This window comes from Balaenoptera borealis (assembly GCF_965194805.1).
Source record: "Balaenoptera borealis genome assembly, chromosome: 14".
NCBI lineage: Eukaryota > Metazoa > Chordata > Mammalia > Artiodactyla > Balaenopteridae > Balaenoptera > Balaenoptera borealis.
The window spans coordinates 79,178,563-79,203,208 of NC_138875.1; the positions used below are offsets into that span (position 1 = coordinate 79,178,563).

At 44.0% G+C, this 24,646-nt stretch overlaps 1 protein-coding gene across 7 annotated transcripts in view; it reads right to left on the reverse strand.

The window, feature by feature from the left end:
• Nucleotides 1-15,912: 15,912 nt before the first annotated feature.
• Nucleotides 15,913-24,646, reverse strand: part of SPRING1 (SREBF pathway regulator in golgi 1) — a 319,961-nt gene continuing 311,227 nt past the window's right edge. For 4 of the 7 annotated variants that reach the window (XR_014234477.1, XR_014234478.1, XR_014234482.1 and 1 more), the window contains one exon: nt 15,913-21,360. The gene's annotated coding sequence lies outside the window, so the exon portion shown is untranslated. Of the gene's footprint in view, nt 24,060-24,646 lie in introns of all 7 variants that reach the window. The other 3 variants (XR_014234479.1, XR_014234480.1, XR_014234481.1) reach the window with 1 other exon arrangement.

Consider the following 24,646-nt stretch of genomic DNA (forward strand, 5'->3'; position numbering starts at 1 on the left):
CCTGTGTGACTTGGCCTCTTGCTCTCTTGCCAGAGTCCCCCATGCATACTCTGCTGCAGGCCCGTGACCTCCCTGGAGCTCTTCTCACAGACTCAGCCTCAGGGCCCTGGGCCTTGCAGGCCTCTCCTCCCCTTGGCTTAGATGGCCCCCACAGTGGAAAGACCCTCTCGGACCACTGTACCTAAGACAGTGTGCCCCATCCCTCCTTCTTACACCCCTCACTCTGTTTAGTTTTCTCTTAGCATCTAAAATCCCCTGACATATATTCGTTTTTATATATTTTTGCTGTCTCCCCCTCCTCCTATTAGAATATCAGGGTGATAGAATATAAGGTTGTTTTTTTTTTCTCCTCTTTGTTCACTACTGTATCCTCAGTGCCTAGAACATTGTTGGTGTTTAACAAATGTTTGTTAAACGAAGGAATTACAAACTGATACTAAGTAGTAAGTCCTTGGCCAGTGCCTGGCGCAGAGCAAGTGTCAATAAACATTGTCTGTTATTATCAGAGGTGTTAAACCACCTTGGGCCACAGACAGCTCTTCTCCATGGCAGGAGGACGGGGGCAGCGCCAGCCCTGAGCCTCACTCCACCTCTGTCCAGAAAAATCAGTCCCATGGGAGCTACCAAAGGGCTGGCTCCCCCCAGGAGCAGCTTAGAGGGGACAGCAGCCCTTCCTTGCCTGGAGGCGGGGCAGGGGTCCCAAGCCAAAGAGGAGGGCGTCTCCCAAGGCTTCTCAGGGGTCTGCAAAGTCACAGTGTATCTTTAATAGCCCGAGCAGACAGTTGCCCTCCAGAGCCAGAATCAGAGTCACATGATGTAGCCTGAGCATCTCAGGTGAGTTCTGTGCCTCACCACAACAGACTGGCCTGCACGGACGATTAAATTTTGTATCGTAATTCGATTTTCCCTGTAATTCTGAAAGTAACACATGCCCTATAAAATATTCAAGCATCAAAGAAATGTGTAATTTAGAAAATGAAACACGCCTTCCCCCAACCCAGGTCACTTACTGTTAACAATTCAGCGTACTGGATATTCATCTAGATTTTTTTCCCCCTAAGCATATTCTAACATTTGCTATTATTCTTATTACTTACAAAAATGGGATCATACTGTATACAGCTTTTGCACTTTGCTTTTTTCCCTTAATGGGGTTTATTGAGGTATGATCTACATATAGTAAAATCCACTGGCCTTAGTGTAGAGTTCTACAAGTTTTGACAAAACATCTAGGGTTGTGTAAGCATCACCACAATAGAGATTTAGTACAGTTCCAATATCCTCCCAATTGCCCCTTTGTAATCAACCCCTTCCTTCACCCCAAGCTCCTGGCAATGACTAAGCTGTTCTCTGTCCTTATGTTTTACCTTTGCCAGAATGTCTTATAAATGAAATTACAGAGTACGTGGCCTTCCACTCAACATAATGTATTTGAGGTTCCTCCATTTTGTTGCATGAATTAGTGGCTCCTTCCTTTTTGTTGGTGTATAATATTCCATTGTATGGATGTACCATATTTTGTTTACCGATTCATCAGTTGAATGACATTAGGGTTGTTTCCATTTTGAGGGTGATTACAAATAGTCACTATAAACATTCACACACAAGTTTTGGGGGTGAATATAAGTTTTCATTTCTCTTGGGTAAATACTCACGAGTGGGATGGTTGGACCATATGGTAAATATATATTTAACTTTATATGAAACTGCCAAACTGTGTTCCAAAGGGGCTTTTCCACGCTCCTTGCTTTTACTTTTGACTTAGCAGATATGTTATTACCTGATAATACGTATTTATTTGTTTGTGAAAAACGTTCCCATCAGAACGTAAGCTCCATGAGGGCAAGGACATTGTCTCCTTTCTTCACTCCTGCATCCTCTGCCTAGAACAGTGCTTGGAACATAGTATGTGCTCAAGAAACTTGAGTAGGATGAATGAGTCCTGAGCCCACAGACCTCCCTCCGTGTGAGGAAACATAGAACCATGTAATTAACCCACCAGCGCCAGCGCTGTGGATGTTGCTGTCTGGCTGTGTCTCACTTGTCTCCACTAGTTCCCTTGCTGTGAGTCCTTGGTACCCTCCAGTTTTTCACTTCAAGACAAGGCTAAATTGATGGGCTTGCACATTTGTTTGCAAACCTGTGTGAGTTTTTCATTAAAACAAATTCCTGGAAGTAGAACTGCTGAGTCAAAGGATACAAAAGATTGCAACTTTCATAGATTCTGCAAAAAGGTTACACCAATTTACACTTCTGCCAAGAGTGGAGGACATAGCCTGCTGCAAGAGATTACCTGCTTTGCCACAGCCTTACCTACAGTGAGGATGGCCAGTCGGGATAAGTGTTAAATCTTTGCTGCTGGAGGTGTCAGAGTCATCAAGACCAGGGCTTCCTGGATTTTTGGATTTCATACTCTCCAGAAAGAATGGTGGAGACTGACACAAGACAGCTAGCTTCTTGTTTTGCTAAGAAAAGACCAAAAAAAAAAAAGCATCAAGACTAAAATAAATCTATCTATAAAACATAGTACCTCCTATGGTCTTATAAATAAAAGGGTATTTCGCTCCATTGAAAAATTGGAAAGGCAAACTCTGAGAATAAAATCAGTCTAATTGTCATCCAGTTGGACTTGGTTTTTCCGTTTCACCGTGAATTGGGGAAAAGAATGGAAAAGAATGCAGCCGGGTCTTGCAGATGAGTTTGGATGGGAGCCTGGTTAATACCAGCAGGGCTGCATAGGTGACCCTGCAAGGCCTTTACCTGAGAACAACAAAAGGTAGTTGGAAAAAAAATGAAACTGAACGAGGGAAGAAATGAAAATGTTACAATTAGCTAATTGGACTCAGTTCTTCTGGATGTAGCTTTATCTCCCCCACTGTGCCTGGAGTTCTTCTCCACATCAAAGACCACTGAACGCCTGGAGAATTGGAACCAATGTTTATGGAGTGCTTTGAAGATGTAAAGTACTGTTTAAATGCTAAATATTATTATTATTATTACTTTAAATCTTAAATACCTTTTTTTGTGTGCTGGTGGGAATTTTTCATATATTTGCCATTTTTATTTTATGCTGAAAGGGAGCCTGTCTGTTAAATCACACCTCTATTCAGGCTGGGGTGGGGTAAGCAATCCAACATACCTTTGGAATACCGAACCAAATTCACTACTCTGTCCTTGTAAATTGTGTTCTCTGGGAAGATGAACACTGTCAATCCGATGCTGTCAGTTTATGTAAGAACATGTCTCAAGATCTAATTGAAATACAGTATCTTTCCAGGCAGGGTTGATAGAGTTATCACATTACAGATTTTATTTGACTCTGCATCTCAATTCATTCCTTTGTATAGTTTCCAGATTTCTTCATAAAACAGAAATTAGACACAGTCTTGACATTAGAATTTCACGAAGAAGCAATCAAATCCAAATTACTTCTAAGAAGGAAAGGACTATAAAAGTGATTAAACAAAATGAAAGGAAAAAACCTTCTGGAGGGCCTTAGTTCATGAATTAATTTTCTGATTTGGTCCTTGGGACAAATCCAACTTAATTTAGGAGGTTTCCCGACTTAAAACACAAGTAAAGACTTTTGCATCTGTGGCTACTAAGAGCTTAAAGGTAAATATTGTAAAGTTTGAAAGTTTTGTTTACTTTTCATCCTTTTTTTTTTTTTTTTTTGGCATAGAACTCAGACAATGAACTCGACTGGTCAGTATCCCTCTCATGTGTTCACCGTGTGCTAATAGATTTTTTTTCTTTTTTTGAGCATTAATGGGGAATTTTTTAAATTAAAAAATCATCAAAGCTTAAATGAATCACCCGACATGAAACTTGGATCCAGAATGAAACACAGTCATTGGGCCTTCGCAATTTCCTATGGTAACCAAAGACCAAACTGTGTTTTAAAAACTCTTCTAGTAATGAGATTCGCAAGAGGTCTCAAGTTACTAAGTGGCTTTGAGCCTCTTTTGAAACCAAGTAAAGGAAAATCTCATTAATTTGAACTGTGCTAATAATGGAATTTGTTATAAGTCAGCCTGGCCTAAGTTGCAGTTTACCTTTGCTCCACCTGTGAAGAAAACTTTATCGGCATAACCATGTAAAGATTGTGTAAGGAGCGTTTCATGTCTTTAAAAGAATAAACTGTTTTAAGGCTTTTAGCACCTCATCTTACCCAAAGAAATTCCTGCCAAATCCAGATGAGTTTTAAATGTTGATTAGAGCAGCCAGGAAGTAATACTACTTGGGAACTCTTTCTTTGTCAAATTCTGCTCTGTACCAAAAGAAAGAAAGGTTCATTTTGTTTAAGGATTCTAAACAGGTCTTTTAATGCAGACGGATCTCTTAACCTGCCCTTCATACATACTGTCATGAATGAATGAGGTTTTATTTAAGCAGTAGCAAAGATCTGTAATTACAACCACCAACAAAGGAAGGAACTCAATATAATGTTCTTTACCATGACACTTATGTGTGTCAGGCTGCGTGCTAAGCACTTTCTGATTTCTTCATGCTGTGCCTGGTAACTAATAGGTTCTTACTAGATGGTCATATTTACTATTAAAGTAACCTGTGTCTTCTTCCAGCTACAGGAGGACATTGACATCTATTGACCTCATGGGTATCAGTGGACAGATAAAGGATGGTCAAAGGAAAAGGAAGAAAATATACATAAATAAAGAAATGATAGATGATAGATAGGGATGGATGGATGGATTGATGGATGTGTGGGTGCATAGATGATAGATGGATGAATGGACGGATAGATAGATATTCACAAAGCAAAGAAACAAGGAGAGGTGGCACTTTGGACATGCTAGCCAGGTGTCAGTGAATGGTTTTATCTCCATCCAATCAAGAACTGTGGCAGGGCACAGTAGAAAGTTAGCCATGAACCAAGAATTACACAGCCCTCCTGGCAACTGCAGCAAGCTGGCTTAGGATTCTGTATTTGGCTCTCCTCTGACGAGGTTCCAAGGCCTTATTAAACTTTATTTAATCATTTCCCTATGGGCAGACATGTAGGTTGTTATAAGTGCTTTTGCTATTAAATATAAATGCTGTGATGAACATCCTTACAAATAGGCTCAATTCTAAAGGAAGTGAATAGATAGGTGGACGAAGGATAGATGATAGGTAGGTAGATAAATAGATAGACAGGAGGGAAGAAGGAAGGAAGGAAGGAAATAAACAGAGAAACAAATAAACAAGTAAATTGTGGTATGTCCGTACAATAGAATACCACTCAGCAGTGAAAAGGAATGAAGTACTGATATACACAACAACATGGATGAATCTAAAATTAATTATGCTGAGTGAAAGAAGCCAGACTTCTGTGTATATATATATATATATATATATATATATATATATATATATTCTTCCATTTATATAATATCTGAGATAGAAAGCAGATCAACAGTGGCCTGGGCGTTGGGATGTGAGGCAGACAGGAGGGATGACAAAGGCAGTCGAGGAAGCTTTCTGAGTGGTAATATATTCATCATCTTGATTGTGGCGATATTTTCACAGGTATATACATATGTCAAAATGTATCAAATTACAAAGTTTAAATGCAAGCAGATTATTGCATGTCAGTTATAATTGAATAAAGCTATACAATAGATGGTGATAGACAGACATTTGGGGGGTGGTACATTTTAAGGTCAACAAGAGAAAAGAGATCCGGCAGAGACCGGTTTAGTTTGTTGGGCTGGGGACTGGGGAAAAAGGCAGAGTCGAGTATAATATGGACTGCACTGGGACACCACAGTGTGGAGAGGTGTTTTGGGGGTAGCCTTGAATAGTAGGGCTTCTAGGGATGAGGAGATGGGCAAGGCAAATGGCCTCATATCTGAGCCCCAAACCACAGTATTTTCCGTCCACGGGATGGACCTGTTCTTGGCCCCTCAGCCCCAACACAGGTGGCCCCAGAGCCAAGCACTGTGCCTGGCACACAGTGGGCACTCAGTAAATGTTCGTCAATATGAACAGTCCCCATCGGAGCCCCATGCAGTCAGCACTATCACACAGGTGTCCCAAGGGACCCAGCCCTCCTCCTGGCAAAGGCCTGGACCACCTTCCCACTCCTGGCCTGGCCCTGCCTCTGTTCCCACAGTCCCCCAGCCTCTGGCTCTGCCTTCCAGCTTCCACTCCAGCTTGTCTCTTGGACATGATGAATGAATCCACTTCTCCAGCCCTACCCTGGGAGGTCCTCTTGGAACATGGATTCATTCTCTCTTCTGGCTTCCACTGATCCCCACGGTTTCTGTGGAAAGCAGGTTACCTAAGCTGGAGAGAAGGCTGGGGTAGCCCTGAGTTCATGCCTCAGCTCTGCCTCTCTTTAACTTTGTGTCCATGGGCAGATGAATTTCCCTTTCTGAGCCTCAGTTTTCTCATCTGTGAAACGGAGATAGTAAGCATTAATAGTATTGTCCATAGAGTGCCTGCGAAACGAAGGCATGAGGGGCTTAGCACACTGTATGGCACACAATAGGCACCGAATAAAAGCTTATTTCATTTTATTTTTTACAAAGTAGTTAGGAGGTTAAGAGCATGGGCTCTGGAGTCAGGCTGATCCAAATTCAAATCCCAGATAATTGCCCCTGGGCAAGTGACTTAATTTCTCCAAGCTTCAGTCTCCTCCTCTATAAACCAGAGATGATGCAAATGCACTGGTCAGCAGCCTGGCAGGAAACAGAGGGCGCACTGAAGTCAGGTAATCTGAGGGGAGTTTAATAGAGAGATTATTTGCACAGGTGTGGGCAGTGCTGGGAGAGATCAAGGCAGAGTGCAGTACCTGGGGCTAGCAGAGGGAGGCGCTGTTCCTGCCCTGGGTCCGCAGGAGCAAGGAGAAGGGTTAATTCCAGAACCTGGAAAGGGGAGCCGTATGGAGAGAATCACTCAACAGGAGCTGTGGCTTTTGGAAGAGGCACAGCCAGCCCATAGCCACACAGCAAGGAGGAATCTGGGGGATGAACGGCCCCAACTCATTGGCTTCCTTCCTCTGATCTCCTGCCAGCGCCTCTTCTCTTCTTGGGCAAACCCAACCAGAGGCCAGAATGCATGGGAGCCCAGTGGTGCCATTCACACAGGTCAGCCTCCTGGGCTCAGAGCAAGAGGTGAAAGGGGCCAGAAGACCTAGAGGAGCAAAGCGATGAAATCTAATATACAAAGGTCCCACCTCAGAGGATCAATGGGGTTAACTGAGTTCATATCCATACGGCATTTAGCACATAATAAGGCTTCGCTAAGTGGCAGCCCATGGTTACCTCAGAACCCACCCTAGCCTGGGTTCTTGAGGTTGGTATCAGGCCAGGCTTGACCCAACCTCCAGTGCTGGGAATGGAACTGAGCTGATCTCCTGCTACATTCTGTGTTTACTTAGAGAAAAGTTGGCAGCTGAGGTTGACTGTGGTTTTCTGCAACAGCTGGGGGGTGGAGGGGAGGCGGAGAGAGGGGAGCTGGAATCTATTAGGACTCCTGAAAGCCAAGAGACCCCAGAGCCCAGGAATCTGAGAAGAGTCCACGTCAAGGGCCGAGTTTGCCTGCATTCTCTTTGCCAAAGGGGCTGTGGATTTGGGGGCTGAGTGGTGAGCCCTGGGACCTCGTCCCCAGGAGGCCAGGCCACCGGGCAGCCCCCGGTGCTGGCCATGTGGAATGTGCCACTCTTGGAACCGAGGCTTTTGCTTTTTAAAATTGGCTTGTAAATCTCTGTATAGTTTTCAGGGTTTGGGAATTTTATTTTATCTGGATTAAAGTCATGTTCTGCTTTGGCATCGGAAGGCGTTTATGACTGTTAAAACAAGAAATGAAAAATATAGGCCTGGAATCAGCAAGGCTGCCTCCTGCCAGACTCCTAGGGATTTGTCTTGGGGGCCAGGCTGAAGGTTTTCTGCCCCTTCTCCCCTGACTGCTCTGGTCTTTCTCAGTCAAGCTGGAGCTGACTGAATCCAAGCAGCAAATACAATGGCTTAGGAGGGAGGGTCGTTAGGAAGAAAACCTCTATCATTCCTTAGATGAACTTTACCACTTTCCCCTCATTCTGTTTCCCCGCTCACAGCACACCCTTTAGGTCATTGTTTAAAGGACTTTCTCTCTGTCACTGTCACTTGGCTTCACTTGGTCTAGCGGGCAGATGGCTTAAGACTTTTGCTTCATCATTTTGAGATAACTTTGAACTCCCCAAATTGCAATTGTGGGCAAGATTTAAATAACTGCAATTCCAGCTTCTTTGGCCTACTTTGCCATCTTCTCTATTCCCTCTGGCTTTTAAAGCACACACACACACACACACACACACACACACACACACACACACTCACACACTTCTTTCCTAATGGCAAAATTTATACATGCTTCACGAAGAACATTGGAAGGCAAAGAAAAGCACCAAGGGGGAGAAAAAAGCAAAAAATCACGAGAGAAAATCACTCAAGCTTTTGGCAAAGATTGTTCTAGTAGTTTTCCTCCTATCCATCTATCATTTACCTATTTTTAATAGTACCACAGACTATGTGCAATCTTGTTGCCTGTATTTTCGCTTATATGTTGGGAGCATCTTTGTATTCCTGCAGATAAAGTGTTGTATTTTATGACAATAACAATAATGATTGCCATTTATTAAGCACGTGGTTAAGAATTCAGCCTTTGTAGACAGATTTGGGTTCCTATCTCGGCTCAGTCAATTTCTAGCTATACCTTTGGGCAAGTTACTTAATCTTGCTGGGACTGAGTTTCCTCGTCTGTAAAATGGGGATAAAGGGTTATCTACCTCAGAGGAAAGGTGGCTGGGAGGATCAAATAAAATTCTGACAAAGAAGTAAAAGCCTGGAGAATGAGTAGGTATATAGTAACTGTTCAATAACTTCTAGTTCATATTCCTACTGCTATGTTCAGCAGTGATCCATGTAAGACATTTGTATTTTTCTCTTCATGAGAGTGTTACATGCAGCATTCTAAATCAGAACTTTGTGTTCCACAGCATTTGTTTCATGGTAAGCAGCTAGATGATTTTAAACTTCTATCTTCCCCCAAGAACACGCGACAAAATTGGCAGTCTGTACTATGCAAAAATTCACCCAGAAATGGGAGAGAGGGACATTTGCACAAGCTGGGTTGTGTCTACAGAATTAGAAGGCACAGTTGGACTAATTTTAGTGCCTAAAAATTGGAAACATTGGAATCACGCTTCATAGGAAAGGCAAGTTCTCGAAAGTGGCAAAAGGAACCATCAGGATGGGTTGAATTGGGAACCGTTCCCTCAAGGTTTGGGCACCATCCCAATCTGTACACAGACTCAATGTGGCTGGAAGTTAAAAGGTTCAGGTGGGAAAGGGTTAAACGTCCTTCCAGTCTTCAGGTTAGAAGTGACTGGGGCGGTGCCCCTTCATTGTCTTGGTTTTCCCAGCTATCTGCTGTCCATTGTCTGGCCAGAGATAATTTTGATCCTGTGACGGGGCAGTTGCTGTGTTGAGGGCTTGCTGGTATTTTGTCCTTTGGGATTTCTGAGAGGCACAGGCCCCTGTGATTGGCCTCATGTGGGCAAAAACTGCACACAACTCACTTTGTATCTGAGGAGCAGAGCGGGGGCCTAGCTCCTTTTTGTCGCAGCCAATCAGGCCGGGGCTGAGAATTTATGAGATGAAGGGGAACCACTTTGAAGAAAGGCGCCCTTGTCTGCGGCCTGGCCATTGCTCGGTGGTACGCGTGGGGCGGTGGGGAGGGGTGGGCATGGCCAGAGGGCCAGCAACCCTGGGGATGGATAGGGAAAGAAAAGAATCCGAGAAACCAGGGTCAAAAGTCTTTCTGGGAAGAGGAAAGAAAACTGAGCAGGCCGCCTTGCTCCTTGCAGGTGTGTTCTCACCGTGCGGAGCCGTGGCCCTCCCCAAGGGTCAGGGAGGAAGGGGAGCATCAAGGCCCCTGCCTGCATTTGCCCGCAGCCCCCATCCCTCCAAGAGAGCGGAAGCAGAGAGGGTGAGATTGAATCACTTCTAGAAGCAATCACGGCAGCCAATACTCTAGAAGCAGTAATATCTCCACCAAGGCAGAGAGGCGCAGCTCCCCATCGTGCTAGCGTTACACCCTTTGGCCTCCGATCTCTGACCTTCAGCGCCCTCATCACTAAAAAGAGGTGGTTAATAATAGTCCCTTGCCCACGGGGCTGTTGGGAGAAATGTGTGCAACGCATTTAGCACGGCGCCTGGTATGTAGTAAGTGCTGAATAAGTAGAAGCTATTATTAATGGCAATATATTTGGTTTCAGAAGAGGTAGTCTGTTTTCATTAAAGCCAAAATTAAAGTCCATTCATTCACTTGTTCTTTCATTCATTTGTTCAGGCAATCAGTAAACAGTGATCAGGGCCTACTATGTGCTGGTTATTTTACTGGAGGCGATGATAATAGCCGCTATCACTTGCTTGGGGCGTACTCTGAGTTAAGCTCTGTTGCAAGCCCTTCACATATATTAACTTATACAAGCTTCACAAGCACACTGTGGGGTGGGTACATTTTCCCCCGCTGTCTGAAAGTACAGCGTTCCTATGACACCTTTGCAAGCCAAAACGGCTTAAAGCAAAGAAGCAATTACCTTAGGACACATCTTGCTAACGGTTGCACAAAATAAATCGAGATAAAGCACAGACGCTCACACAGTCCAGCGCTATGGTGACTTGATGCCGAGATGCCAAGCGTAGCTCCCGGGGAAGGAGACTGGCGGCACCACTCTTGCTGCTTGGGACACCTGTTGCCTCTATAAACAACCAAACAGCAAAACGAACACTGAACCCTATTTTGGCTTTTAGCCTTTTTTTCCGTAAAAGTGAAAATCCTCTTCAGATTTCTTTCAGTTAGCAAAACAGGTACTGATGTAGGTCTTCGGTAAAAGTGAAGTGGTGTTAAGCAAACTTCTGATAAGCAGGGGACACCTGTATTGAGAAGATGAACTTGGCCAAGATCACACAGCTAGTAAGATTAGGAGCTGAGATTTGAACTAGGGTCTGCCCACCTCTCAAGTCTATGTCTTAAACACTCTGCTAGCTCTAAACTAATAAATAACACATGATTCCTGCCCCACCTCCTCAGGGCAGTTCTGTCCACTAGAACTTTCTGCAATGACAGAAATATTTGCTCTCTGTGCTGTCCAATACAGTGGCTACTGAGGATTTGAAATGTGGCTAATGCCACCGAGGAACTGGATTTTAAAGTTTATTTAATTTGTATTAATTTCAATGTAGATTTAAATAGCCACAGTTGGCTGGTGGCTCTTGCATTAACTAGTACAGTTCTAGGAACTCAGAGTCTAGATGAAGAAATTCACATTAATCAAGGCAGTAGGTGTTATGCTATGGCTCTGCCCAAGTTCCAAGGGCATAGAGAAGAGAAGACAGCCTTGGCGTGGGGTGTGGCCTGGGACAAGGTCACAGGAGGCTTCCCAGAGAAAGTCATCTCTGAGCCAAGTCTGGAGGAAGGAGAAGTTGGCGGGAGGGGAGGTATTCTTAAATATACCCAAATATGCTGGATTTCACAACAGGGATGGTGCTTCGTCAGTACTTTGGTGGAGATTAAAACCTGTAATCAAGACCCAGGGTCTTCTTTGAGCTACGAGATAACCAGAGCTCACCCTCGAAGGATGAAAGAATACTGGATTCAGGCAAGTGTTCACTGTTTTTGTTTGTTTGGTTTTTTCTTTTCAGTTTACAGTATCAGCTTGTGTTTGGCATCTAACTATCACCTCTCTGAGGATGTGAAAACACCTGGAAAACAAATTTGAAAAATTCACCGGCTCATCAGAATGCTTTGTCAATATCTCGTGAAGCTAAATGTCCAAGAATCATGAGCCAGCTCTAGGCAGACAAAAGAGTAGTAATAATAATGAGGATAATGATGATAATAATGAAAAACAGTTACCACTTATTAAGACACTTACTTTGTGCCAGACCCAATGTTAAGTGCTTTCGTGTATTGATTGTCCCACACAGTCTTACAATCCATTCTCTACATGGCAGCAAAGTGGCCTTTTTAAGACATAAACTCTAAATCAGATCATGCTAGTCTATGGCTAAAAACCTTTAAGTGGCTTCCCATTATATTTAGAATGAAATCAAAGTTTCTTGCCCTGGCCTGCCAGGCTCGCCCCCTGTCTACTTCTCCCTAACTGCTCCACTCCCCACCTACGCACTAAACTCCAGACACATAAGATCCCTCTCTGATATAAAGTGCCAAGCTATTGTCTGTCCCAGGACATTTGCTTTTGTTGCTCCCCCAATACTCAACTCATCTCCCCACCCTAACCCTCCACTAGAATGAATGAGCTGGAGAACAGGGACCTTATTTCTTTGATCACTGTTGCATCTTTAGCTCCTACGACAGTAAGAACTCAATAAAAATATGTTATGTAATTGAAAGAAGTTCAACCGAATGTACTAGGTGTTATTATTCTCATGTAACAGATGAAGAAACTGAAGGTCAGAGTGGTTAATTTGCTCAAAGCCACACGGCTTGTGAGTTTCCAACTCCACAGCTGGAGGATTCTGTCCATTTTCTCCTTGTCAGCCAGCTGTGCTGAGGCTGCACAGCTACTTCTGGAGGACGAGCATCCTTCGAGATGCGGTTTTCATCCTTTCACTCTGCAAACAGCCCTGGTTTGCCTCACTTAGTCCTTTATTGCCAGGATCTGTCTATATAATAAGAAATCCTAGCCTGCAAAACTACCCAGTCTTCCTCTGGCTTTTACTTTATGTTTTTCTTTGATCATAAAAATGAGTATTGTAGACAGACTAGAAAGAATAGAAAAAATATATAAAGAAGCTGGGGGGAAGAAACCACTCATGACTTCACGACCCAGAGGCAAATGGGTTAATGCTTTGGTTTCTTGACTGCCAATCTTTTCCATGGTCTTTATAACAAAGTTGATCTCATCTCTGCATGTAATTTTGTGCCCTGCTTCTATCCCTTAATGCTCTATCTTCAGAGGGTTCTCAAGGCATTAAAAATTTTTCATAAGCATTAAAGCTAATGGTTGCATAATATTCCTTCACTTGTGTACACCCAGTTTACTGAACGAGATTTCTTTTATTTGAGGGGGAATTCCCTTTTCTCATCTTGCAAGTCAGTAAGCCCAAAACAGGGCTTAAATGTAAGGAGGCACACATTACAATTATGACTTAAATATAAAGAGATGCTTGGACAATTATGTTTCCCTTTTGAGATCAGAAAAAGGCATGTTTGTACTCCATCAGAATAATTATTGCTATTATTATAATAATATAATATTATTGTTATTATTATTATTATATTATAATAATTATTTTACTATTTCCTGAGATTTCATAGTATACAAAACCTGTGGATGCTCCAGAGAAAATCCTTAATTATACCTAAACGTCTTCACCCAAAACAAATGTTTTGGGCTGTGTTGACTCCCAGCAAATCCCCTATTTGTCACCAGTACCTTCTCAGCCACCAACTCTTCCTGCCATACAGCAGCTGCCACTGCAACCAGGAGGTAGAGTAAAAAAGGGCCAGGAATCTGGAGGCTGGAAACCAGGGCTCAAGGTCCAGCTTCAGGGCCTAACTGCATGCCCTTGGTCATGTCACTTCTCCTCTTTCCCGGAGAATGAGGACCATAGTCCTTGCTTCAGAGAACTGTGAAGGTCAAACGAGGGATCAGATGGGGAGGGTGTGTAGTAAACTCAAAAGAGCCATAAAGTTATTTGGAATGCTTATGATCCAGTGAGTTACGACCACAGTGTCTATTTAAAAAGACTTAAAGGTCAGCAGAGCCAATGTTCTCCAGCCCAAATCTTTAAAAGGCTGGCTCTTGTTAAAGACGATATATCAATATATAAACTGGATTAGCGGGTCCTCTGCTTGTGATAAATTCATGGGGATTTGAAAGAGTGGGTGTAGCAGGCTTTGCTGGTTGTCTACCCAGTATCCGTGTCCTACTTTGCTCTGTCCTAACAAAAGCTCTGTTTGGGTCAGGCATTTGCCAAGTAAGTCCCCATTCAGCACGTGACTGAGGGTAAACTGACTCCACCCCCAGCTGCAGGGGTGGGCCTGATTGGTCAAAGAATAATCCCTCCTCTTACCAGTGATTGGTTCTGCAGAGGCCATGTGACCCCACGCTGGTGACTGAGACAGTGGGCACGTGTGAGACATGTGAGGAAAGATCTCCTTGCTCCTAACAAAGTGTCACAGGAAAGGAGAGTCTTTCTTTTCCCTCTGGATGCCCCACCTTGAACTCTGGCCACCATCTTGCTATCAGGCTGGGGGATGAAGGCAACATGAAGAGGTGGAAGAGTGGCCAGAGGATGATGGTGGATGTGGTAATAATAACAACAATAATAGCAGCAAACATTTATTGAGCATTTAGGGCTTGCCAGGTACTATTCTAAATGTATTATGTGCTTTAGCTTAGAGGGGTGGTCATACCTATTTTGGTGGCCCGTGAACTAAGAATGGTGTTTACATTTTGTAATGGTTAAAGAAAAATAAAAGCAACAGTATTTCACAACACATGAAAATTATATAAAATTCAACTTTTAGTGTCCATAAATAAAATTTCATTGGAACAAAGCCATGCCCACTCATTTATCTGGTGTCTACGGCTGCTTTCATGCTACAAGAGCAGAGCTGAGTGGTTGGACAGAAACTACCAACTACCTTGCCAAGAGCAAAGCCTAAAATATTTACTACCTGGTCCTTTATGAAGTTTGCCTGCCCTTGCTTTAGCAGAGACAACAGCCCTATGAGTTGGTGTACTATTACTATCCTGTTTTTAACAGATGAGAAAACTGAGGCTCAGAGAGGTTAAGTAACTTGTCCAAGGTCACACAGCTATTACGAGGTAGACTTGAGATTCACTACCAAAAAGTCTGGCTCCAGAGTCAGTGTTCTTAAGCACTTTGGGAAGAACCTGGATTTCCAGTGAGATTGTTGAGATGCTGAGTCAACCAACCCCAAACCTGTCTGTTTCTGTTCTTTGCAGGTGAAAACCTCCTAGCTAATGCCATGAGAAAGCACCTTAAAGAGGTAAGAGCAGAAAGGGAAGGTAGGCTATCAGCTTCTTGGACCAACTGCTTTCTTTCCTCAGTCAAGAGAATAAAAGCTTTCTTTCTCCAGACGCTTCAAGTCTCCTCAAGTTCTTCCCTTTAAAAGGGATTATGAAGGAAATCCTATTTTAGAATTGCTGCTGCTTTTGGCAATCTGCAATATTAGCCTGATGAGGAATTACACTCGCTAATAAAGTATCTCAAGTTGGGTTGAGTCTAATTGTTGCAAGTGTTGGTTGTAATAGCCTGTCGCAGGGACTTCTGTGCCAGTGCATCCCTCCCTTGGCTACAGCCCATGTGGAAAATCAATTTCCTCTAAATGTTTGAAGAATGGCACAGAAGGACCTGATTTCTTTTCCCTCTGCTGGAATCAATCTGAAGACAGTGAGCCTATAAAATGAATGAAAATAGCTACAGTTGCAAAATGCAGGGTAGAACGCGGAGCTGAGCAAAGCCTGATCACAAGCTCTAAGTTCTAGACTTTTTGTCCTAAGGCCACAGACAGTACACATTTGTGTCCCAAACTGACGTGATCTTGAAAAGTCACAGAACAGAAAGGATCTGACTTCAACCCAGCAATTTCACTTCTAGGAATCTCTCCCACTGAAAAACTCCCACGAGTAAGCAAGAATACATGAACAGGGTGTTCCTCACAACCTGGTTTGTGAGGGTGAAAGATAATTTGTCCAACAAGAGGAGACTGGTTAAATAAATGCTGTTATTTCCAGGCTACGTAGCCATTAAGAAGAAACAGATAAATCTGTATGTATTCATGTGGAAAGATTTTTGTGATATGATATTGAGTGAAAAAAAGCAAACTGCAGACCAATACGTAGAGTATAAGTTTGTTTTTGTTAAAAAAAAAAAAAAAAAAGCCTATTCAACGACGTGCACATTTGTATGTAGATGATTCTACCTGAGTAGAGAAAGGTCTAAAAGGATATACACATGGTTGTAGATGGTGGTGGCTAAACCCAGAAGTGGGAATAGTGCAGATGAGAGGGAACACATCCCTTCTATAGATTTAGATTTTTTACAACAGGGTATATGACTTTGGCAATGGTAAAGGAAATGAAGAATTGGCTTTCCGGCATGTCTGAATAGCACTGTACTCACCACCATTTCTGAGGGTGCAGAGAATCAGGCCTCTATTCCACAGTGCTTACCATCCAATCAAGCCACAGATGCAAGGCTGTTACACAGCCTAATCTGACAGGTTGTAGCTCTTCTTAGTCTAGAGTTGTCACGAAGAGACTTCAACCTTAGCTATCTGCGTACCAAATCAGAACCAAACCAAAATGTCCTGCTACCAAGGCCAGGATTTAAAGATCTACTTCAAAAATTTGTGGCAAAAAAATATGTAACATAAAATGTACCATTTTAACCATTTTCAAGTGTACAATTCAGTGGCATTGTGTACTTTCACAGTGTTAAGCAACCACCAGCACTGTGTGGTTCTAGAATTTTCTCATCACTCCAAAAGAAATCCTCATACACATTAACAGTCACTCTTCATTCCCCTCTCCCCAGCCCCTCTTAAACCACTAACCTGCTTTCTGTCACTATGGATTTGCCTATTCCAGACACTTCATACACATGGAATCATACCACACGTGGCCTTTTTGACTGGCTTCTTTGGCATAACATAATGTTTTCAAGGTTCATCCATGTTGTAGCATGTATCAGTACTTCATTCTTTTTTATGGCTAATATTCCATTGTATGGATAGACCGCAATTCATGTATTCATCAGTTGATCGACATTTTGGATGATTTTATCTTTTAGATATTATGGATAACGCTGCTATGAACATTCCCATACATATTTTTGTTGAGCACCTGTTTTCTACTCTTTTGGGTATATACGTAGGAATGGAATTGTGGGGTGATATGTTTAACCTTATCAAGATTTGCTTTTAAAATCTCAGAAGGCTGGTCTCCTGACCATAGAGGACATAGCTTGAGTGGGAAAAACTTCCCCTAAGTTTCTCTATCACGTCCCCCGAGTCTAGGCGGGTAAGTACATAGATGAAGATAATTACTATGTAATTACCTTATCTATGCTTTAAACTCCATCTGCTAAGATCTCACTTTTAGAATATTCCAACTATCACTATCACATGAGCAACTGGGGAACTGTTATTCAAAGTACACTAATCAAACGGTTAACCCAGGATTTCTCATGTAAGTTTCACTTTCTGTTACACTTGTGGAAATTTAACATTTCTGACTATGACTAAGCACAATCGCACTAACCTTGAATTGTCCAAATACCAGACCAGGTGAGCAGGGTCTTGAAATGGGCTTTTGCTGAATGGTAGCTTGCAATAATCAGCGTATCTTAAGGTGGGCTTAACTTGGGATCAGTAAAGCCGTAGTAGTTAAATTGCTTTGGGACAGTAGGACCTGGGTTCAAGTCCCAACTCTGCCGTCAACTAACTTACCTTGGGAAAGTCACTTAACCCCTCTGAGTCCCCCAGTTCCATCCTCTGTAATATGGTTATAGGACATACTTCATGGCTCATTTGACAAACATTTATTATATCACTACACCTACTGTGCAACACATACTGTTAACCAGCACTGACTAAAACAGAAAGAGGTCCCTGGCCTTGTGGGGAGAGACAAAAAGTAAACATAACAATAAGTAATTATGAAGTAGTTAGATGGTGATACATTTTATGAGGAAAAAAGTAGACCAGGAGAGCTGAGGGAAGGTCTGCATTTTAAATGGTGTGATCAGCATAAGCCCCACTAAGAAGGTGACATTTGAACAGAGACTTGAAGAAAGAAAGAGGATAAGTCATGTGGCTATCGGGGAGGAAGAGGAACAGGTCGTGCAAAGGCCCTGAGGCACGAGTGTTCTGCCACGCTCACAGAAAGCAGAGGAAACTGGTGTGCCGGGCCTAGCGTGCATTTGGGGGAGAACGGAAGGAGCTGATTTTGTGGGCCATGCTGAGGACTTTCGATTTTACTCTGAGAGAGATAACGAGCCCTTGTAGGTTTTTGACCTGAGCTGACTTCTATCTCAAAGGCATTATTTAATCTGCTATGTTGAAAGTAGACCACAGACAGACAGGGGCAGCAGCGGGCAGACCAGTTAGGCACATACTGCAGTCATGCAGGTGAGAGAAGTTGGGGGCTTGGACCAGGGTGCTGGCACGGAGGTGGTGAGAAATGCCAGGTTCAGAATACATTCTGAAGGCAGAGCCAACACAATTTCCTATTGGGAGGATTAAATAAGATAATGCAGGCAAAATTCTCATCATAGAGCCTGCATGTAGTTCATACAAAATAATGGTAGCCACCATTGTTATCAAGGTGGGCAAGAGAGAACGTATTCAGTTTCCTGTGTGATTTGCAGTGAGTCATAAGGCCACCAAAGGTAACAAGACTTTAACATGATGAAGACAAGGGCTTCTGCACCTTCCAGAGAACTGGGAAGCCCAAAGCAGCAAAACCACATCATTTAGGCCAAAATAGAGATTTTAGGGGCAAGCTTTTCAGATAATTGCAAAAGCTTCCTTCTCATAGTGTGTGGAAGGCAACATCAGTTGGGAAAAATGTTTGTTTCGAGATTCCCTGGCTTTGGAAATATTTACTTGCAATATCATTGCAGCCCAGGTATTTATTTTGGGGTTTTCGATTGAATGCCTAACTCCAGAATTCCTTTTAAGAAGAAGAAGCAATCGCCAAGAGTCAACTGGATTCCTTGCCACTCACCTTCTCTTCATTCCAAATTCCAGAGACGAGACAAGAGTTCGTTTCTGAGGCTGATCAGATGGATTTTTCCAAGGGGGATGCCAGCATCACTCCTTGAGCCTCTGGTAATTATGCCTCCTGGAAGCCCTCTGCCAGCCTCTTCCCATCAGACATCTGGCCCCAGCAGGGAGAAACGGGGACCAAGGCACTTACTTTGGTTTTGACATCAGCAAAGGAAGGCTGATTAAATTCATCATGAGAGCAAATAAAACCTACCAAACCGTATCTCTCTTCGTTGTATCACCTGCATTTCTAGAGCTGGCAAAGGTCTCATTTCCCTTTTTTTTTTTCATTTTGCTCTGGATTAAGGTGTGATTTTTTTTTTTTTTTTACAGTTGTTTAGAAGATAATAATGCCAGTGAGATTATTGTTAATTATTTGTATCTCTACTTAATACTTATAAGTGTGCTCAGTTCTTGCGAGCTAATATTTGGCTTGTCAGATGTGTTAGTCATTGTAATTAATTGAGTCCATGTACATTTACTGGTGCCGTGGGGAGAGTTATAGGAACAGTAGCAGATATGAAAAGTCTCCACCACCTTGCGCTTATGCCTAGAAAGAGAACTCTGGGGGATTGGATCCTTCGGGTGACATTCATTCTTCACCTGACCTCTTTCCTTACTCCTCCTGAGATGGTCTTCTCTGTAAGACCCTCTATATCCTCTCTCTCGTGGCTCACTGTTAATTTCTATTGTACCACCAGGCCCACCTGCATTGTTTGCGGGGTCTGGTGCAAAATAAAAACATGGATCCCCTTGGTTAAAAATTATGTGGGATTTCAAGATGGTGACAGCAGAGTATTAAATCCAACGTGGGGCCCCGTGACTGCTTAGGTCACCTGCCGGTGAAGCCAGTTCTGCATACCACGATCGCCTTTTGCCTTTTCCCCAAAGGCATCTCCCCACCAGAAAGCATCCCATCCCTCTTCTCTACAGCTGGAACAGTGTGCGGCATCCAAGAGGGGCTCAAGAAATGAGCAAAAGAATTTTCCAAATGCAAGCCTGAAAAATGCAGAGCGTCATCATGGAGCTCCCCTGTCCTCCTGTGGACGGGACAGAGGGAACCTTCTGGAGGAACAGAAATGTTCTATATCGATGTAGGGGTGGTGGTCACGGGGCATAAACACTTGTCAAAACGCATCAAACTAGACTTCAGAGGATTGCATTACACCGAGTATCATTACACATCAAATAAGAAATAGCGTGCCTAAGAAACCCCCAATAGCTCCACATTAACCTCAAGATAAAGTCTGTTTTTGTTCTATGTCACACAAGGTCCTTCCCCAGGGGGCCATTCGTAGCTTTCCAGTCTCACCTCCAGCACTTCTGTGGCTCCCTATCTTTTAGCTGTGCTGGTTGCATCGTGCCCCACCTCTGTGCCTTCTTACTCAACTGCTTCCTGGCCACCCAGGGGTAAAAACTCAAATCCTAATAACCGGTAGGGCATCAGCACTACCTGCAAAGGACTAAGGAGCTGGACTGGAGTCCTGGAGCTTCCTGCTGTACTGGGTGTTAACCCTTCCATTTCCACATTACGGGGAAGCGGATGGAGTCCCAGGGGAGAGAGGGTGGGGAGAGAGGCACGTGGTGGGCTGCAGGCACTGGCTATTTACCAATCAATACAGAGGTAATCAAACACGTGACCTGGCAGAGCCAGATTCGTATGTGCCTCCTGATCTTCAACTCACCGCCTAAAATGCGGGCCAGTCCTTCCTTCTCTGGCTGACACTTTCCTCCTCCTCCTTCAAATCTCAGCTTAAGGGTCTTCTCCTCCACGAAGCCTTCCCTGACCCCATCTTCTCTCTTGATCTCTCCTTCCATATCTCCATAATAGCATCTAGCACGCTGTCCTAGATGAACTGACATCTGTTTTCTCCACTTCTTTAAGGCTGAGCTGGTGTCTTCCTATTCCCAAAGTCCAGCAAGGTGCCAGACCCACAGAGACCAGGGTGCACACATGAGTGAAAGGGTTTTCTTTTGGCTTTCCTGGCACATGGTGCAGACACAGATACACACGTGTGAATGGATGTGTGAACGAATGAATGAGTGAAATGTCCTCTTTACCTTATCTATAGTTCCTTTAATCGAGGCAGTGGGGAGACTTGGTACATGGGTTTGGTGAGAGGGTATCGCAGCAGCTAAGATCTCAGACTCTGGACTCAGGCAACCTGGAGAGATCCTAGCACTTGCTGGTTGGCATGCTCAGGCAAAGACTCGACCTCCCTGAGCATCAGACCAGGTCAGTATTGAACTGGCTTCACAGGGTTGTTGAGAAGCCCAAAGGAGACAATATCTGCAAAACACTTAGCCATCAGTAGCTCTGACTGAAAGAGAAGTTGGATCTTGTTCACCAGGGAGCCTGAATCGGTAGATGTGGTCACTGGATGATAGGAAAAGAAGTCGTCTGCCATTCGCAGCCATCCTCAAATAGGCAGCTCTGCCTTTTGTCTTCCATGGTCTACCTCATCTGCGTCAGATGATTGCACAACAAAAGTGAAAATTTCTCTGCAATAAGAATATAACTATTGGCAGATGTCACTGAACCGAAATCTGGAAGACAATAAAAATGGGCATTTCCTCGTTGGCCTCCACCTTCTTGTTTCTCTGTAGGAAGACTCCAATTTCAGCCCAGAGAGAGAAGACAGTGGTCCTCAATCACAAAAATAAAGAGAGAAACCAATGCACTGATTGCCTTCCCAATCAAACGCCTTGTTTTCTGCCTTTATGGATATTCTGTCCAAGAATAATTCTTGGCTAAACATGGCATAAATTGTCCCATTGCCCCCATACTTCCACCTCTTTCCAAACCACGGTCTCCCAACCAAGTCCTGAATTTCCAAGAAAAGGCAGTTTTGTATCCCGCCTGAGAACTCAGACTACAGAATCAGATTGGAGTTCCAATCCTACCCTTACCAGTTCCTGGCTGTGAGATCTTGGACAAGGCTCTTAACCTGTCACAGTTTTATTTTCCTATGCTGTCCGGCAAGGAAAGAACAATGTCTATATGGTAGAGTTTCTGTGAGGACTAAGTGACACTAAGTGGCAGAACTTGGTGAGATTTCATGAAGCGTTGGTTGTTATTATACTCATTGTTTTAAAAAAAGAGGATATGGGGGATCTTCCCTGGTGGTCCAGTGGTAAAGAATCTGCCTTACAATGCAGGGGATGAGGGTTCGATCCCTGGTCAGGGAACTAAGATCCCACATGCCGCTGGGCAACTAAGCCCACTCGCCACAACTACTAAGCTCGTGCGCCTCAACTAGAGCCCACGTGCCACAAACTACAGAGCCCACACACTCTAGAACCCGCAGGCCACAACTAGAGAGCCCACGTGCCCTGGAGCCTGCGCGCCACAACTGGAGAGAGAAAACCTGCACGCCACAACTAGAGAGGAGTCCGCGTGCCCCAAGTAAGAGCCCACACGCCACAACGAAAGATCCCACGTGCCACGACTAAGACCCAATGCAGCCAAAAATAAAGAAAATAAATAAATAAATAATAAATAAATCTTTTTTTAAAAAAGGATATGGGATGGCAAAAGTACTTAAAAATTTTATAATATACCCTGCAGACCTGCAAAATCAGGAAGACCCTCACTGAATAAATCATCTCCCAACGTGGTAGACTGAAAAATGCCCCCTCATGCCCCCGCCAAGATTTAGAATCAAATCCCTGGAACCTGGGAATGTGATCTTACTGGAAAAAGGATCTTTGCAGATGTAATTAAGTTAAGCGTCTTGGGATAAGAAGGGGCGCTAAGTCCAATTCAAGTGTCCTTAGAAGAGAAGAGAAAGGGAGGAGACACATATGAAGGCCACGTGAAGACAGAGGCAGAGATTGGAGTGATGGAGCCACAAGCCAAAGAATGCCAGCAACCACTCAAAGACAAGGAAGGATCCTCTCCCAGAGCCTTCAGAGGGAGCATGGCCCTGCCAACACCTTCACTTCTGGCCTCCCTCCAGAATTGCAAGCAAATATACTTCTGTTGTTTTAAGCATGCAGTTTGTGATCATTTGTTACAGCCGCCCCAGAAAACTAACACATCCTATGGCATCCTTAATGGGGAATGCAATACCTTGCCTCACAGGGCGGTTCTGAGGATGAAGAAGGGTGATTCTGCAGGTTTCCTGCCTTGAGCTGTTTGGGTAGAAGCTAGCATGGGGCCCTTACAGCCTGATCATTGAGAACAGACAGACTTGGGTTCAAATTCCAGCTTCCCTTTTAACCACTGTGCGATCTTGGACAGGTGACTCAACCTCTCTGAACTTTAGTTTCTTCATATATAAAATAGGAGTAGCAATATCCTTATCTCATGAGGTAATGGGATGATTCAGAAAATACATCTGATGTGCCTAGTATGCAGAAAATGCGATGATGACTCTTGGGGGGAAATCCACCTACTTCCATCTAGGCAAGATGCTAATGTGGTTATGGGGTGACTGTGGCCATGGGGTGTGCACAAAGCTAAATGGCATGAGCGGGTTGACCCTGTGGCCGTTCCTGGTTAGCATGGCTAGAAGGAAGGGCCTGACTGTCTCGAGGTGCCTCGTGAGGTAGCCCACACTCAGGCCTACTGCTTTATTGTTCCTGCTGAAATCAAAGGGGACAGAAAGCCTTGCAAGTCAGCCTTGTGCTTCCAAAGTGTCACCCTGTGTCTGCCAGGAACCTTCTAAAGGCAGTGACTTCTAAACAAGCAATATTGACTCCACAGCCATTCCTGCTCCTGCTTCCTGAGTAGGTCTGTGTTCAGAAGGCCCCGCCATCCATGACCCTCCTACTTACTGCCTAGAAGGGGCACATCCTTTCCACTCAGTTAAAAGGCCATTTTTCCAGTGAGAGCAGGTCATATTTCAAACTGCATTGCCAAGGTATCGGGAGCCAGTAAAAGGGGGCATTTAACACCGTATTTATTTTGACTGGCAAAACAGGTCATGGCTGTAAAAGAAACAGCTCTTGAGAATGAGGCAGCCTCGCCGGCTCTGGGCTCACTCTTTCTACCCACACACACGCTGTTTAAAGCATTCCGGCGCTGCTGCCAACTTTCCTGGCAGAGCTCTTATTTCTTTACATGTATGTTGCATTCCATCTGTTTAATGTGCTCTCTGTGCCATTCGTGGATTTTGGCAAAGGGCTGGCGAGGTGGTATGGCATGCTGAGGCTTGTTCTAAGCAAAACAGGGCGTGAGGCAGAGGGAGGCTGGAGGCCGATGAAAGGGTCCTATTTCCCCTTTGGTCCAGGGGGGCCCGGAGCTGCAAAGACAGAAGGGGAATCGCGAGCGGTTTTTCTCCAGATGTGGTTGAATCATGTGTGTGCCACTCCTGCAGCTCACCCTTCGGGGGATTTGGGGGTGTACTTTTACAGTTTGTGATACATGGACAGAAACATTCAAGTGATAGAGAAAGGTAACAGGGGGGAAATCGACTCATACTCATGAATCTGGGGTTTCCCTAGAAACCTTCTAAGGCAAAGGCCAGAAAATGCCAACACCTGGATCCGATAGGCCCAAGGCCTAAAGAAAACTGGACCCAATCTTTGCATTATTCTCAAGAACCATTAAGTACTTGGTTGGAGAAGCTGAGGCGACATGCTGTGATTTGGATCCTATTTCATCTACTCGGAAGACAGGAAAGCCAGGTTTATGCACCGCCAAAACATCTGGCGAATTCAGTTAAAAAGAAAACGCGCCACTCCAGTTGGGGGCTGGGGGGTGGAGGTGGGGACAAAACCCTTTAGAAACAGTTGTTGGGTATTGGGTGACCAAAACCATTCTGCTGATTGACTCAAATATTCACTTTTCCATCGGTTCCTGTTGAAGAGTTGAGCTCTTCAGAATGGG